Source organism: Anolis carolinensis, chromosome 5, assembly GCF_035594765.1.
Source record: "Anolis carolinensis isolate JA03-04 chromosome 5, rAnoCar3.1.pri, whole genome shotgun sequence".
NCBI lineage: Eukaryota > Metazoa > Chordata > Lepidosauria > Squamata > Dactyloidae > Anolis > Anolis carolinensis.
In genome coordinates this window covers 89,068,415-89,085,801 of record NC_085845.1, presented here as the reverse complement: position 1 = coordinate 89,085,801, position 17,387 = coordinate 89,068,415, and the positions used below count along the sequence as shown (strand labels likewise).

The following is a 17,387-nucleotide window of genomic DNA, read 5'->3' as shown; positions in this document are numbered from 1 at the left end:
TGGATAATCCAGAACATTGTATAAGCGAATCTTGGATAAGTGAGATTCTACTTTAATATGAAATAATTACTGGGATAGAATAATGCAGAACAATATAATCTCTAAAACCAGGACAGTAAATAAACAGGGGAATTCCACACAGGAAACAATCAGGGCCAGCTAACACCTCCCAACAAAGGATTCGCATCATCAAAGTCTTGAAAATCCTCTGTTTTCTCAGGGCCACAGACAGTAGAAGCACATAAAATATCGCAAACAACGCCACTCTGAAAACAAGGGAATTCCAGACAAGAAACAATCAGGGCCAGCTAACACCTCCCAACAAAAAATTCACTCAGGGAGGAAACGGCCAGGTTTTAAAGCTGGAAGGCCATTACATCCTAATCATTTTGCCTAATTGCAGCATTCATACTTGCCTCCAACAGACAAAAAAAAAACAAATCAGAAATATTGTATATTCACAACCTTTAGGAAACAATATCCCCTGATGGCGCAGCGTGTTAAAGTGCTGAGCTGCTGAACTTCTGGACCGAAAGGCCGCAGGTTTGAATTGGGGGAGTGGAGAGAGCACCCACTGTTAGCCCCAGCTTCTGCCAACCCAGAAGTTCAAAAACATGCAAATGTGAGTGCATCAATAGGTACTGCTCCGGCGGGAGGGTAACGCCCCTCCATGCAGTCATCCCACATGACCTTGGAGGAGTCTATGGACAACGCCGGCTCTTCGGCTTAGAAATGGAGATGAGCACCAACCGCCAGAGTCAGACATGACTGGGCTTAATGTCAGGGAAACCTTTACCCTTGACCTTAACTACCACCAATTCCTCAATACTTTATCTCCCATACCACCATACTTCACCACAGCAACGCGTGGCCGGGCACAGCTAGTAATCTTATATTACCTGCTTTGAACTGCATTATCTTGACTCCACACTGCCATATAATCCACTTCAGTGTGCATTTTATCCAGCTGTGTAGAAGGGGCCTCATATAATCCATTTCTAAGCAGATAATATAAGATTACAAATATACAGTAGAGTCTCACTTATCCAACATAAACAGGCTGGCAGAATGTTGGATAAGTGAATATGTTGGATAATAAGAAGGGATTCAGGAAAAACCGATTAAACATCAAATTAGGTAATCATACAAATTAAGCACCAAAACATCATGTTATACAACAAATTTGACAGAAAAAGCAGTTTAATGTGCAGTAATGCTATATAGTAATTACTATATTTACAAATTTACCACCAAAATATCACAATGAATTTAAAACACTGACTACAAAAACATTGACTACTGAAAGGCAGACTGCGTTGGATAATCCAGAACATTGGATAAGCGAATGTTCGATAAGTGAGATTCTACTGTAATATGAAATAATTACTGTGGTAGAATAATACAGAACAATATAATCTCTAAAACCAGGACAGTAAATAAAGAGCAACACTCTGAAAGCAGGGAAATTGGGAATTCCACAAAGGAAACAATCAGGGCCAGCTAACACCTCCCAAGAAAGGATTCTTCCAGAAAGGAAGCCGAGAAGGGAGTAAAGCACTGTCTATTACCAAAATTATTATTATTACTATTATTATTATTATTATTTTATTATGTCATAGCAAACAAGATAGATATGCTGGATTTCGTATCACAAAATCACAAGTCGAATACTTCCCAAGTGTCTAGGACTGTGTGATGTATTTTCGGATGATGCATGCAGATTGCAGTAGGGTGGCCTTTTGCAGTTGGCAGATCGTGATTTTGTCAATGTCTATTGTTTCCAAATGCCGGCTGAGATCTTTTGGCACGGCACTCAATGTTCCAATCACCACCGGGACCACCTGCACTGGTTTCTGCCAGAGTCTTTGAAGTTCAATCTTGAGGTCCTGATAGTGGCTGAGTTTTTCCTGTTGTTTTTCGTCAATGCGACTGTCACCTGGGATGGCAACATCAATGATTCAAACCTTTTTCTTTTCTACAACTGTGATGTCTGGTGTGTTGTGTTCCAGAACTTTGTCAGTCTGGATTTGGAAGTCCCACAGTATCTTTGAGTGCTTATTATTATTATTGTATTGTGTTGCTGTGAACCGTGAAAATGAATACAATCTGGCTCCAAGTTTTCAAAAACACTAAAATCAGAATATATAAAAAATACTGTGGTATAATAAAACAGAACAGTACAATCTCTAAAATCAGAACACTAAATAAAGAACAACATTCTGAAAACAGGAATTCTACACAGGAAACAATCAGGGCCAGCTAACACCTCCCAACAAAGTATTCCCATCACCAAAGTCTGGAAAATCCTCTGTTTTCTGAGGGCCATAGACAGTAGAAGCACATAAAATATCGCAAACACCACCACTCTGAAAACAAGGGAATTCCAGACAGGAAACAATCAGGGCCAGCTAACACCTCCCAACAAAAAATTCACTCAGGGAGGAAACAGCCAGGCTTTAAAGCTGCAAGGCCATTACATCCTAATCATTTCCCCTAATTGCAGCATTCATACTTGCCTCCAACAGACAACCCCCCCCCCCCCCAAATATTGTATATTCACAACCTTTAGGAAATAATATCCCCTGATGGTGCAGCATGTTAAAGCACTGAGCTGCTGAACTTCTGGACCGAAAAGTCGCAGGTTTGAATTGGGGGACCGGAGAGAGCCCCCATTGTTAGCCCCAGCTTCTGCCAACCCTAAACTTCAAAAACATGCAAATGAGAGTAGATGAACAACGCCAGCTCTTTGGCTTAGAAATGGAGATCATGAGCCCCAACCCACAGAGTCAGACATGACTGAACTTAATGTTAGGGGGAAACCTTTACCCTTTACCTTAACTACCACCAAGTCCTCAATACTTTATTTCCCATACCGCCATACTTCACCACAGCAACGTGTGGCCGGGCATAGCTGGTATATTATAAAATGAAAGGATTAAATGAGTAGATGAGGTGTCTTTACTTTCTTCACAGAATCTTTTCCTTACCTGGAGTTAAATCAACAGCCAAACCAGTTCTAACAACACCAGTTGTTTGTATCCAGATGTAAATTAACGTTGGGAATGTAATTCTATTAATGGTTTTAGACTTTTTAGCAGAACCTAATTTATCTTGGCTCAATGATGATGGTGATGATGATCATACTGGTATTTAAGGCCAAGAATAGTGACAACATTCAAATGATAATAACTTATTTAACTTACAAAAAAAATCCAATCCTATTCTATATATATAAAAGAGTGATGGCATCACGGCGATTCACAAAACAACAAAAGTACAGGCCCCCTAACCTCAAAATTTGACAACACAACCCATCATCCACGCCTCAAGGCTGATACAACAAAAAGAAAAGAAAAATAAAGTCCTAATTAGAGGGAGAGCAATAATTTTTTTATCCAATTGCTGCCAGTTAGAGGGCTAATCTCTGCCCACTTGGTTGCCTAGCAACCAAGGGACAGCCAGGTTTCAGTTAGGGGACAGGCAGATTTAGGCCTCACTTAGACTTCTTCCAGAGATTATCTAATTTGCACTGGATTATATGGCAGTGTAGACTCAAGGCCCTTCAACACAGCTATATAACCCATTTATAATCTTATATTATCTGCTTTGCACTGTATTATCTTGACTCCACACTACCATATAATCCACTTCAGTGTGCATTTTATACAGCTGTGAAGAAGGAGCCTCATATAATCCAGTTCTGAGCAGATAATATAAGATTAGAAATATACAGTAGAGTCTCACTTATCCAACGTAAACAGGCTGGCAGGATAAGTGAATATGTTGGATAATAAGGGATTCAGGAAAAGCCAATTAAACATCAAATTAGGTAATCTTTATACAAATTAAGCACCAAAACATCATATTATACAACAAATTTGACAGAAAAAGTAGTTCCATGCGCAGTAATGCAATGTAGTAATTACAGTAGAGTCTCACTTATCCAACACTCGCTTATCCAACATTCTGGATTATCCAACGCATTTTTGTAGTCAATGCTTTCAATATATCGTGATATTTTGGTGCTAAATTCATAAATACAGTAATTACTATATAGCATTACTGTGTACTGAACTACTTTTTCTGACAAATTTGTTGTCTAACATGATGTTTTGGTGCTTAATTTGTAAAATCATAGCTTAATTTGATGTTTAATAGGGTTATCCTTAATTCCTCATTATCCTACATATTCGCTTATCCAACGTTCTGCCGGCCCGTTTATGTTGGATAAGTGAGACTCTACTGTACTGTATTTACAAATTTACCACTAAAATATCACAATGAATTTAAAACACTGACTACAAAAACATTGATTATGAAAAGGCAGACTGCGTTGGATAATCCAGAACATTGTATAAGCGAATGTTGGATAAGTGAGATTTTTCTTTAATATGAAATAATTACTGGGATAGAATAATGCAGAACAATATAATCTCTAAAACCAGGACAGTAAATAAACAGGGGAATTCCACACAGGAAACAATCAGGGCCAGCTAACACCTCCCTACAAAGTATTCCCATCATCAAAGTCTGGAAAATCCTCTGTTTTCTCAGGGCCACAGACAGTAGAAGCACATAAAATATCGCAAACACCACTACTCTGAAAACAAGGGAATTCCAGACAGGAAACAATCAGGGCCAGCTAACACCTCCCAACAAAAAATTCACTCAGGGAGGAAACAGCCAGGCTTTAAAGCTGCAAGGCCATTACATCCTAATCATTTTTCCTAATTGCAGCATTCATACTTGCCTCCAACAAACAAAAAAAACCTATCAGAAATATTGTATATTCACAACCTTTAGGAAATAATATCCCCTGATGGCGCAGCGTGTTAAAGCGCTGAGCTGCTGAACTTCTGGACCGAAAGGCCGCAGGTTTGAATTGGGGGAGCGGAGAGAGCACCCACTGTTAGCCCCAGCTTCTGCCAACCCAGAAGTTCAAAAACATGCAAATGTGAGTGCATCAATAGATAATGCTCCGGCGGGAAGGTACCGCCGCTCCATGCAGTCATCCCACATGACCTTGGAGGAGTCTACGGACAACGCCGGTTCTTCGGCTTAGAAATGGAGATGAGCACCAACCGCCAGAGTCAGACATGACTGGGCTTAATGTCAGGGAAACCTTTACCCTTGACCTTAACTACCACCAATTCCTCAATACTTTATTTCCCATACCACCAGACTTCGCCACAGCAACACGTGGCCGGGCACAGCTAGTTATTTTATAAAATAGCTTTCAGCCAGGTAAAAACCCTTGAGCAGCTAAGTGCCCAAGCCTTGTCTGAATGAAAAGATCCCACCCTGGACCTTCCACAGAAATGTAAACATCTCTTGCCTAGTTTCCAATATCCCTCACAACCTCTTAGTATGCCTGCCATAGATGTGGGCAAAATATCAAGAGAAAATGCTTATGGAACATGGCCATTCAGCAACCCCAAAAGGTCTTTGACTGCTAGTGGAAGAACAACAGAGATGTGTATGTATGCTTGTGAGTGTGTGTCAATTTGTTCTAGAGCTTGGGTGTAGTAATTGTGGAGTCTGTGTCCTACCAAGTCTGTACCTGCTACCAACAAGATGGAAGTTAGGCCTCTACTAAAGATCTTGACACCTGCAATGGTTTGTATAGGGCAGTGGTTCTCAAACTTTTGGCCTCCAGGGGTTTTGGACTTCAGCTCCCATGGTTCCTAACAGCTGGTAAGCTAGCTGGGATTCTTGGGAGTTGAAGTCCAAAACACCTGGATACCCAATAGTTGGGAACTACTGGTATAGAATAATACTGTACAGTACATTAGATAGCCCATTTCCAAGTGCAATGGGGATTTATAGGAAACTTCCAGCAGTTTTATGTTGGAGGCAGCACAGTAGTCAATGAAATATGTTCACTCCAAGCAACAATGCTTAGCAATTTGCAGCCGTCTGGATCTGCTGAATTTTAAAAATGTTTTCAGAAGACAGCCCTCATATACATTTACATTTGTTCAAGCAGCATATAAGTTAGGCATGTGCCATTTTAGACAGATCTGGCATCAATAGAATAAGTCTCCACAGCCACCTATGCATCCACCACCAGGAAACCACACTTAGAGGGCCATAATCCTTGGGCTAAGGAAAAAAGTAAGTCAATAGATATGGGCACAGATTGTGTGTTTGGCTGTGCAAGGATGAAAACCCTTGTTCCTCCTGAGAATTTCATAAGACAGACCAGAGCTTTGACTGAAACTAAACTGATTAATGTTTCTGTTCATGACATCAGGAGAAGTCAATCTGTTTCTCCAATTTGTTGGTCCACATGAGGCAGCCAATTCCTTATCAAATCACTAAAAGTTACTGATGAACTGGAAGGGGGCAAAGCCCCCTGAATTAAATCTTGGATTTTAATTGTGCATCTGATGAAGTGGCCTATATGGCAGAAGGGCTTGGGGCCCAATAGAGCACATTAGTTTTAAAAGTATCACTAAACCCTTTGAGATTTGAAATTAACGTAATAAAAGGGTGGGGGGAGAAAAAGAAAGACCCAAATATCCTGAAGCCTGGTGACCACCAAGAAATAGCATGGGCAGGCCCGTAGCCAGGATTTTGTTTTGGGAGGGGCTGGGATTTTGGTTCGGGGGGGGGGGGGTGAGTCTGAGCGGGAGAGGGTCTACCCTAGCAAACCTTTTGTATCGTTATCCCAATACCCCCATTCATATGGGATATATTGAGCATGGTGATCAGATTATGATATGAATAAACATAACAGTTTAAATAATAAATTTAAGGCCTTCTCGCGGACCACCCTGAGAATTTCGGGGGGGGGGGGCTTACTTCCTTGAGTAAGCATTGAAGGACATTAACTGATTCTGAGAATAATGCCATATTTAATGCCATATTTACCAGCAAGGTTGTATTGGGTTTTTTATTTCATTAACCAGCTCATTCTACAAATGAGAATTTCATTTGCCAAATGATAAACTGGCCCTCAAACCCAATAATTAGTATAACAGGCAAACCTTTATTGCCAAAATGGAAACGTAATAGCATTTTGTTAAACTTGCAGTCAGCAGAGCAATTCCTTATGGTCAAGAAGTATGATGGCAGAGGGACATTGATGTAATACAGCTTTTACTCAGAGAGAACTACTACTTTAATTGTGTGGAAACACATGGTTTTATAGACACTTGTTTGTGTGCTGGAAAACTGCTTGGGTTATCATTTTCAAAATGTATAATCATACGAGAGTATTCTGTTTTAGCAGTGAAAACTCTCCTGTTATGTCCTAGCAAAATCTCTGAAGAACTGTCAAAAATAAATTTATGTGTTTGATTTATCACTTGCATTTCTTCCATTTGATATCCAAAGCAGCTGACACTATACATTAAAACAATACAGCGGAAAGTCTAAAATATAAAAATAAAGGAAAATGTTAAATACAATCCTCTTAAATAAAATATGAATTTGAAACAATTAAAACAAACCTGAAGAGTAGGGTTTTTAATGTAAGATGGCACTGGATTTTAATATATTGGCTCAATGTAAGGAATATACCCATACCATGTTTTGGGAAAGGTTATTGCCTACAAATTGTTTCTGATTTATGGCAACCCTATCATGGGGTTTTCTGGGACTGAGGTTGGATCTACATTACTCTATATCCCAGGATCAGATCCCAGATTATCTGCTTAACCCAGATTATCTGGTAGTGTAGACTCATATAATCAAGTTCAAAGCAGATCATCTGGGACCAGATCCTGAAATATAGGGCAGTATAGATCTGGTCTGAGAGTGTGTAACTCACCCAAAATTTCCAGTGGTTTTCCATGGCTAAACAAGGAAAAAAATCTGGGTTCTACAGCCATGATCTGATGCTCAAACCACTACACCATACTGGCTCTCTAGAACTTAATAGCTCTTTAGATAGGCTATCTTCACTTTGGCAACTGTCGTAACGAGCTGTTCAGGTGAGTTTCTGTTCTGGAATATTTTATTTTATTGTCCCTTTTCCTGTTGCTTAATAACAATAGTCTTTGGATTAGACTATCTCCTAGTACCAGAAATGGAAGGAACATATAGGAGCTGAATTATTTCTTGCTTCATGAACAATTTTCACTATTTATTTATAAGGATTCTAATGAGTTTATAAAAAAGATTGACATTATATGGCATCAACAATCAGTGAGCTTTGGCAGTTAATTATAGTAATCCTTCTGCTTGGTTTTGAAGCTGCACATGAAATATGTTTGGAGCAATATTTATAAGCAACATAACTTTTGTGATAATACTCCTTCCAGCAGTACATTTTGTGCAGTAAACATCTTTCTGATGAATATCAGTTGAAATATTTTACAGATTTTTCTAGCAAAGGTTAGTGCGTGAAAAATGGCTGATAAATGATTTTTTTGGGGCAAATGAATGTTTATACATATGGATCTAAAGAGGCTGGTGATGGGATGAACTTGTTTTGTCTCCCAGTGAGATTTCTCACCTCACCTTTTGGTCAGCCTGACTGGAGAGGTTCAGTCCTTGCTTCCAACCACAAATGGAAAAAATGGTCATTTCTATACTGAGTATCATTTGTGCCTGCTACTTGGATGCTGTTTGGCTTACAAAAGAAAGCAATGGCTATAGCTTTTCCACAAGCATACCTTATCTCCTCTGTGCTAAAAAGAGAATAAGGGACAGGATGGAATCAGCTTTAAATGTAAATCACTTTTGTTAGAAGACAATACCATGAAGCCAGGCCTTCTAAATTTGAGAGAAGTCATCTCTGTTTGCTGGTGTTTTCAAATACTATCATTTCTCATTTGATTAAATGTTTTCTCGAGGGAAGAACACAGCTGTCCGGGGTTCTCTTTTCCAGAAAGGATGAAAGCTTTGTTTTTTCTGACTGTACTCACCAAACACTACTTCAGAGTCACCATTTATTCGTTATCGGATAACATGGTCTAACCGTGATCTTTCCTGAGCATGAGTGTATGTGTGTGAGAAGTCTGATTCATCTGCTTCATACACACAGCACAAGCTTTTTATAGCACAAGTGAAATGGTGCTGTCATACCTGCTTCTTTCGAAAGGATGATTGGAAGCCTGGGGAATTAGGAGTGTAAATCCTAGCAATCTATTCAGTGGTTGTAGGCAGATTGCAAAAGTAAGCCTAATTGCACTTAAACTTACCGAGGAGTCAGCAGAAATTGACAGCACAATACCTTGAGAAAGGCGAAAGTTGGGAGCATGTGTTGTTCAGTCCTATTCAGTCATGAAGCTGAATGCAACCCACCAGTTTAAGAAGGCAGAAAAACTAGGAGGATTAGGAAAACTGCTGTGGGCTGACATGCATGATTTTTATCCATGCTTCCTTTACTCTATTGCTCCCCTATAAGTTTTCCATCACATTGACAAGTATCTTTGCTGCATTATGTTGAATTGAGAACTACATGTTTGCATTGTACAATAATAAGTAATCGGTTTTTAACGTATAAATACCAGCCATAGGCTTGTTTTCTTTAATCTGGAGTTTTCTTGTGAATAAATATGATTGCTGGACTAGGCTACAATATTCTTCACCAGGAGCAGGCTCTGTGTGGTCCTCCAGTTTACATCTGCATAGACGTTGACTCATAATGTATCAACACAATTTCTCTTCTAAACAAAACATCACTATGTTTTTGCTTCCCTGATCACGAGTTCCAGTGCAACTATCCTAGCTTGCAGTGTGGGTAAATATGGCAGGGAAGCGAAATATGACATTTAAGAAACTTTTAGAAAAGGACCACTTTTCTTAGTGATCAAAATATATTTTATAAAGTATTGCAATGGCATCAGAACAGTTTCAATAAAACTTCTCAATGCATATAGATCTGTTGTCAGGGTCTCTTGAGGATGCTGAATGAATAATGCATGGGATCAGATGTTCAAATATGATCACTGAAAGGGGCTGAGATCTTAGAGACCAATGTGTGTAACTTTAACCCATAAACAACACATGCTGAGCTGGTGGCCCAGAGCTGAAAGTCAAGGACAAGAATTCCTTTTCAGTGTCCTTAGGTACATACATTTCCAGAGAAATTGGTTTAATACAGAAGTGTTGGCCTTCTAGATGTTTTAGACGTCAGTTCCCAGAACTCCTGACTGTTGGCCAAGCCAGCCAGGGTTTCTGGAGTTGGTCCAAAATACCTAGAGGACCAAGGTTTGGAAACTGCCGATTTAACGCATCCTTGTGCTTCACCATATTACTGTATAAGGTGAAGGAAATTTGCCACCATGAAGTGTTAAAATTAGCCTGTATCCAAGGCTGAAATCCTATGCCATAAATATGAAAGATTAAACTCCAAGCAAAGTAACTCATTTGTTTTGTTTTCACTTTTTATTAGGCGAGTTAAAATCGTAGTTCCATGCCAATAGAGACCTCTCTCTGGAGGGTAGGAAGATTGTATAAAATGAAATGTGTTACATTTATTACACTCAAGGGAATAGCAATGTATCACAAATGAAACCATGCATGATATCAGCTGTACTCGTTTGTTTTCCCTTTAAATGATGTGCACTCTGACATCATTTGGTTGCCTTCTTGCGGACCACCCTGAGAATTTCGGGGGGGGGGGGGGCTGAAGCCTCTCAAGGCCCCCCCCCCCCCCCCCGGCTACATGCCTGCTGGTTAGATGTTGACTTCTAGCATAAGATGCATTGTAACATGGAGAGTTTTGGACTACAAACCCCACTGAAAGTTAATGTCAGTACTTTGGAGGAAGAGAATACATATCTAGCATGAGAGAATGGGCATTTAGCCATTTCCAAACATAGCAAATCCAATGTTCAGTTTATCACTGAGTCCTGAAACACCTTTAGAAATATGTATTAATATCTTAAAATCTATTAACATTTGTTGTAGAATGGTTATTTTTTCTTGTGACCTCAAAACAAGGTTTTAAAACACATTTCCTCTTAAAATGTTATTTTCTAGATGTACAGATCAATTATCTGCATTAATAAATATGTGATAATCTAGTTGTGCTAATGGTCAATTCATGCACATTGGTAAAGCTGTTTCTCTCCATCATTTTAGGTGAACAGATGCCCATTCCTCCACTTAATTGATGGTGGTTTTCCATGTTTTTAGAGCAGTGGTTCCCAGTCTTTGGGCCTCCAGGTGTTTTGGACTTCAGCTCCCAGAAATCCCAGCCAGCTTACCAGCTGTTAAGAATTGTGGGAGATGAAGTCCAAAACACCTGGAGACCCAAAGGTTGGGAACCACTGTTTTAGAGAGTGAAGCCACCAAATTAACGATCTTCTAGGATTTACATGTATTTATCAACTAACATTGGAGTGAAACCACTAATTGCTATCTAGACCAAAGTTTGAGCAAATCTCCAGATCAAGATATTCAAGGTGGGAGAACTGCATCCTGGCCATAGTATATTATGCATGGAAATGCTGTGAGAAAGAGCAGAGGAGGATCTGTTGTCAAAAGTCCTTTCCTCACATCTTCCCCACCCACTGCTCTGTGAAAAAAAAAATTGTTGCAATAGGGATGGGAAAATCTGTTCATCTCATTTTGTTCCCCATTCTCCAAGTTCTTTCTCCCTTCAAAATGAAGGAATACTCTTCTTAAGACAAAAACATTCTACAATGAAATGAAAATCTTTACCACTGCACTTGCCAAATTTCAAGCAACACAGTTATTTGTTGCACGGAGTAAAGCATGTTTTATTTGGGAGCTATGTAGATATTAAAGATGAAACATCTCTTAGAACAAAAAGAACCAGCAATCTCAGTTTGAATGCAGCATGATGTAATGCTTTGAATGTTGTACTCTTGTTGCATCTACAATGTAGATGTAATGAGGTTTGACACCACTTTAACAGCCTTGGCTGAATGCTATGTAATAGGCTTGTGCAATCAATGAAAAAAATGTTTCAATACTCATTACTAAATTGGGGGGGGGGGTCATTTCTAAAGTGTTTCTAAAGTATAGTAAGAGGTCTGTGTCAAAACTATAATGATTTTTGTTACTTTTTTGTTATGTAATTGTGCTGGGGGGGGGGGCTGGGGCTCCTTTCTCCCTCATTTTTAGAGCTATCAGGATGAAACTGCTACAATGGTAAAACACATTTACTACTGTTACCCTCCCCTCCAGTTTCAGAACATTTCATTTGTTCACTGATTTTTAATAATAATAATGGAAACCTAATATAGGAAACATACTTGATAAACTCTGGAGTTATTGCCTCTCAACTTTACCTACCTCACAGGGTTGATTCAAATCGCAACAATTCCCTTTTATCTTGAAATCCCTTTAGAAAATGAACATGAGTTATCCCTACCAAAGCCTTCAGGGAGGAGGAAAAAGAGGAGGTAATGACACAAAGCAGTAAGTTTGGGAAGGCGAGGACCACTGTGGCAGAGGCCCCATCCTAAACTACACTTCCCAGTATTCTGCTCACTTCAAAGTTGGAGAAGTTAATTTTAAAATGCAGGTGCTGCATTGCCTCCAGATTGGCAGGTCTTGGGTTTTCCTCTCCTAGTTGGAGACGTTACTTTAAAAACCTAGATGCTGCATTGTCTCCAGATCAGCAGCGCTAGAGAATTCAAAAGGCCCGCCCTAAACTACATTTCCCAGAATTCTGCTCACTTCAAAGTTGGAGAAGTTAATTTTAAAATGCAGGTGCTGCATTGCCTCCAGATTGGCAGGGCTTGGGTTTTCCTCTCCTAGTTGGAGACGTTACTTTAAAAACCTAGATGCTGCATTGTCTCCAGATCAGCAGCGCTAGAGAATTCAAAAGGCCCGCCCTAAACTACATTTCCCAGTATTCTGCTCACTTCAAAGTTGGAGAAGTTAATTTTAAAATGCAGGTGCTGCATTGCCTCCAGATTGGCAGGGCTTGGGTTTTCCTCTCCTAGTTGGAGACGTTACTTTAAAAACCTAGATGCTGCATTGTCTCCAGATCAGCAGCGCTAGAGAATTCAAAAGGCCCGCCCTAAACTACATTTCCCAGAATTCTGCTCATTTCCCGTATTAAAGCTTCAATGTGAGTACAGTTTCTGTCTATCCCGCTGGGCCAGCCATGTGCAGAGGGGCTTCTTCCTTGCTCAGCCATCCAGCCTGGGGTGTGAAATCATTATAGAAATCACTTGGATGACCTTGGGCAAATTACACTCTCTCAGCCTCAGAAAAGGGCAGTAACAAACCACCTTCCAACAAATATTGTCAAGAAGATGCCGTGATAGGTTTAACTTGTGGTTGCCATATATCAGAAATATAATAATAACTTTAATAATAATAACTTTATTTATAACCCGCCTTATCTCCCCGATGAGACGCAGGGTGGTTTCCAACAAAGGATGGCAAACATTCAATGCCATAATATCTTGGAGGTATCACACAGATTGGGTTCAGCAATGACATGGTTGAATACAAAGCAATTCAAACCCGGACATTTCAAGGATTAAGTATACAATGCTTGAATTGATGAATCTTTGTTTTAATTTCCCTCACCTTTGACTTCATAGGGAAAACAGAAACCATTAAAATGCACGTAAGTTCTTTCTGTCAGAATATAATGAATTTAAGCAATTCTGATCAAAGCTGAACTGAGATAAAATTCTCACTAGTCACTAGTTGCAATACCTTAAGTATGTAATAAGAGTATGTTTGGCCCTTATTATTGGGGCTGGTGTCCCATCACATAGTAAAATGGTGTCCCTTATATAAAATGTCAAAAGAAAGGTTTTTTCCCCCGGGATTTTTCAAAAAATATTTTAGGATGTGAATCGTTGTGTCCATGGACTTAGAACCCATGGATACAAAGAGATGTGGTTTTCTCAACACTGCAGGAGAAAACAAATATTCTTCAGCAGTATTCTCCCCATGAAGGAAAGTTCTTGTGGAAGGACAGTTTTCTTGTAGAGAAAAATAGATTTTGTGCTGGGTTGTTGTATGTCTTTCGGGCTGTGTGGCCATGTTCCAGAAGCATTCTCTCCTGACGTTTCGCCCACATCTATGGCAGGCATCCTCAGAGGTTGTGAGGTATGGATAAACTAAGTAAGGAAAGGAAAGAATATATATCTTTTGTGCTATCTATCTATCTATCTCTATCTCTATATCTATAATCTGTTTAGTTTAGTTCTGTGATTGTCATCTCTGTTTAAACTGAAATAATTCTAAAAAATATAATGATAAGGACTTCTCAAATTTGGATGGAATATGCAAGCATTCTGGAATATCAAAGCTAATAGAACTGAAATCATTGCAAGAAAATACTAAGAAGGGTTAGATGTGGATTGGCACATTTTTGCATTAAAATATATGCATGGCGTGCAAGTGTGGATTTTGCCACTCAGATATGGTTTTATTGTTTCATCAGTCTGTATGTGATCCCAGTTTCCCTTTGTGCTATCAACTGTACAATTTATAATTTAGCTAACTTGTAATGCCATAGATGCTAGCATGATACTGGAGTGCTTAATTAGGATTAGAATATTATCTGTGTATATACCCAGCAGCAATAATAGATGACGATGCATGTAACTCCTTCTGGAAATCACTAAGTATATATTTCATCTGGTATTAGTAGACTTTAGATTAGTATTTCAGGTGTAATGTAACATGTAATTTTCATAAGACTATAGCTGTGTCTGAAATCACCAAGGAGCCTCACTTCTCTTATTGCATGTACACAATTGACGGAATCTGAATTCAAATTAGAATCTAGCATTTACCTTTTTTCTCATAATGCCAGATGTTCTAGGAGTAGATAAGCTAATTAGAAATTTCCTTTGTTAACATCTGTGTTAGCTGGTCACTTAGTGTTCAGAAAGCCTAAATTTCAAGGTGTTTTTCAAATCTTACTCCAATGTTTTGCAATTCTGTATTTTAATAAAACAACTGTCACTCTTCGTAAATGTTTTTCCCAATGAAATACGAGTTTCTTGAAAGGTGTTGTAACATAGTGTGCATTTTACTATTTGTGCAGAGTGGGCTTCAGGTGACTTTTGAAAATACTGTGGATTGAATCATCACACCACGGGAAGCTGGCTCATCCCAATCCATTCCAATAACTCCCTATGTCACTTCTAATTTTTTTCTAACCTTGCACAGTGACATAGCCTGAAATTCTTGAATCACCAGACAGATTCCAATGGAATACTGACAGAATAGAGCAAACGTGATGTGATAGGACCCATTTTGGAATTGCATTCAAAGAGTCTCAGAAACAGATTATATCGCAATGTGATAAGGTCCTTAGTTTCTGTGTGCCCTTAAGTCCCATTTATTTTAGAGGGCTTTCTTAGGAAAGAAATACTCAGAAGTGGTTTTGTCAATTTCTTTCTCTGAAATATAGCCCATGGCACCTGCTATTTATTTGTAGTCTCCCATCCAAATGTTAACTGGGCCTGACCCTGCTAAGCTTCCAAGATCTGATAAAATCTGGTGCCTATCCAGACAAAAAAAATATTTCTAGCAATGTGGATTTTCCCTAAGCAATGTGGAAGTTGCCAGCCTTCCCCTTTAGCACTTGGTAATTAACGCAGACATGCACTAACTCTTGCTTTGATACTTGGATCACCTGAGACAAGCTAGTTAATAAACTAATGTTTCCTTGGCTGAGAATGCAATACTTTTTGGAAGGAAACAATTACAAAAGCTTAAGAACACATGGCTGGATCTAAATCAGCAATCCAACCTAGTTATGGTTTGTTTACAGGTGTATGATCTTGTTTTGTTCTCTCTGTGTGTATGCACTTGTGCATGTGTGCATGTGTGTATACACATACACACATTTTGGGATAGAGTATATATACACATGTTCAATATAATGATTGATTTTGAAATAAAAGTTCAGGTTGGATTTCTATGAACTTTGCTTGATGTGCAATGTGATGATGTTGTTTTGATATGCATAGGCTAGTTTTTCTTGTCCTATATCTCTGGGTTTTGGTGCTGATAGTCATGTAAAAGATTTAATGGCCCAGGTAGGTATATTGTGTTAGCTGCTTTTTATATCTGGGAAATAATTCTCAGGAGCAGAAGTGAACATAAAGGCAGAGATGCAATAGTGTACCTCTTAGTCATACAGCTTCTACCAAAATCAATCACCTTACTCTATCCCAAAATGTACCCTAAAACCCTGCTCTGTGGCTGTAGTTTTGATTCTACAGATGACTGCAATAGAAGAGGAAGAGGGTATTTATTTATTTATGTATTTATGTATTTATTTATTTGCTGGTGATGGATATGGAAATATATAATTGGATCTTAGCCAGTGGCTCTCTTGAGTGTATGTCAGTTTAAGGTTCCCATATTCTTAATCCACCACCGAATGAGTCTGTCTTCGGTATAATTGCTTGTTGGAGAGCAGCCAATGCTTTAAAGTCGGGAGATAGTTTTCACTACTGTAGTACAAAATCTGACGCGCAAACAAGATTTCCTCAGGGAACTGTTTTTCTGTGTTGATGTTCCTGTTGTTGTTTTGAAATATGCATGGAGACTTCAGGATGCAGCTAATTATATGAACAACTTTGCATGAGCCAATACAGTTTGACAAATGAAACATGGAGTTAAAATGTCTTGAGCTTGCATCCTATCTTGGCCACATGCTCATTACTTGACCTTCAATAAGTCAGTATCCCTTCACTTCTGTTTCTTTTCTGCAGTCCAGAGATCTAGATTTAGTTAACCATGCATGCTAGTGGAGGCTTAGACATGCTTAGGCTCAAAACCATACATGATGGAGGCAAAATTTGCTGCTTTTATGCTCAAGTCTTTCCTAGTGACACAACAAGTATAACACAGGTTATTTTTAAAGCAATGCTTATTATTAATTTGCTACATGAATAACATGTTTTTTCTCTAAAGAGCTCAATGCTGTGCATATGGCTCTCTTTTCCATTTTTTTCTTATTGTAACTACTATGCTATGTGTTGAACAACAACAACAACAACAGACTTTATTTATATACTGCTCTATCTCCCGTGGGGACTCAGAGCGGTTTACACATAATAAAAACATTCAATACATACACATCATACAAAATACAAGAAACCAATATAACAGCAATTAACAAAACATATTTAAAATTCCAACATTTTAAAACAATATAATACCTTAATAAAAGCAAATGCAATTGCTCCCTTGGGTGATTCCAAAGCCAATGGGTATAAAATATAAATCGACCAAGATGGCAATATGGGCCAGGGTAGGACTCATGTAGTAAAAACAGGCATAAGCCAGAGGTAAAGTGTGACTAATAGCAAGGAACCTAGGCCAGGATTACACCACTTCCAACTTCCTGTATACCTATAAGGTAGAACAAATAAAAGTAAACACCATAACAAAATCAAAGAAGCAGGTAAAATGCAGGACAGGAGTCATGTAGTGGCCAGAGTGGCGTCTAGGGATTACAGAACAATTATTTC

The 17,387-nt window shown here is 38.9% G+C and overlaps 1 protein-coding gene across 5 annotated transcripts in view; it reads left to right on the top strand.

Annotated features, from left to right (window-relative positions):
- cacna2d1 (calcium voltage-gated channel auxiliary subunit alpha2delta 1) overlaps window positions 1-17,387 on the top strand; it is a 574,720-nt gene that overhangs the window by 16,084 nt on the left and 541,249 nt on the right. The gene's annotated exons all lie outside the window — the stretch shown is intronic.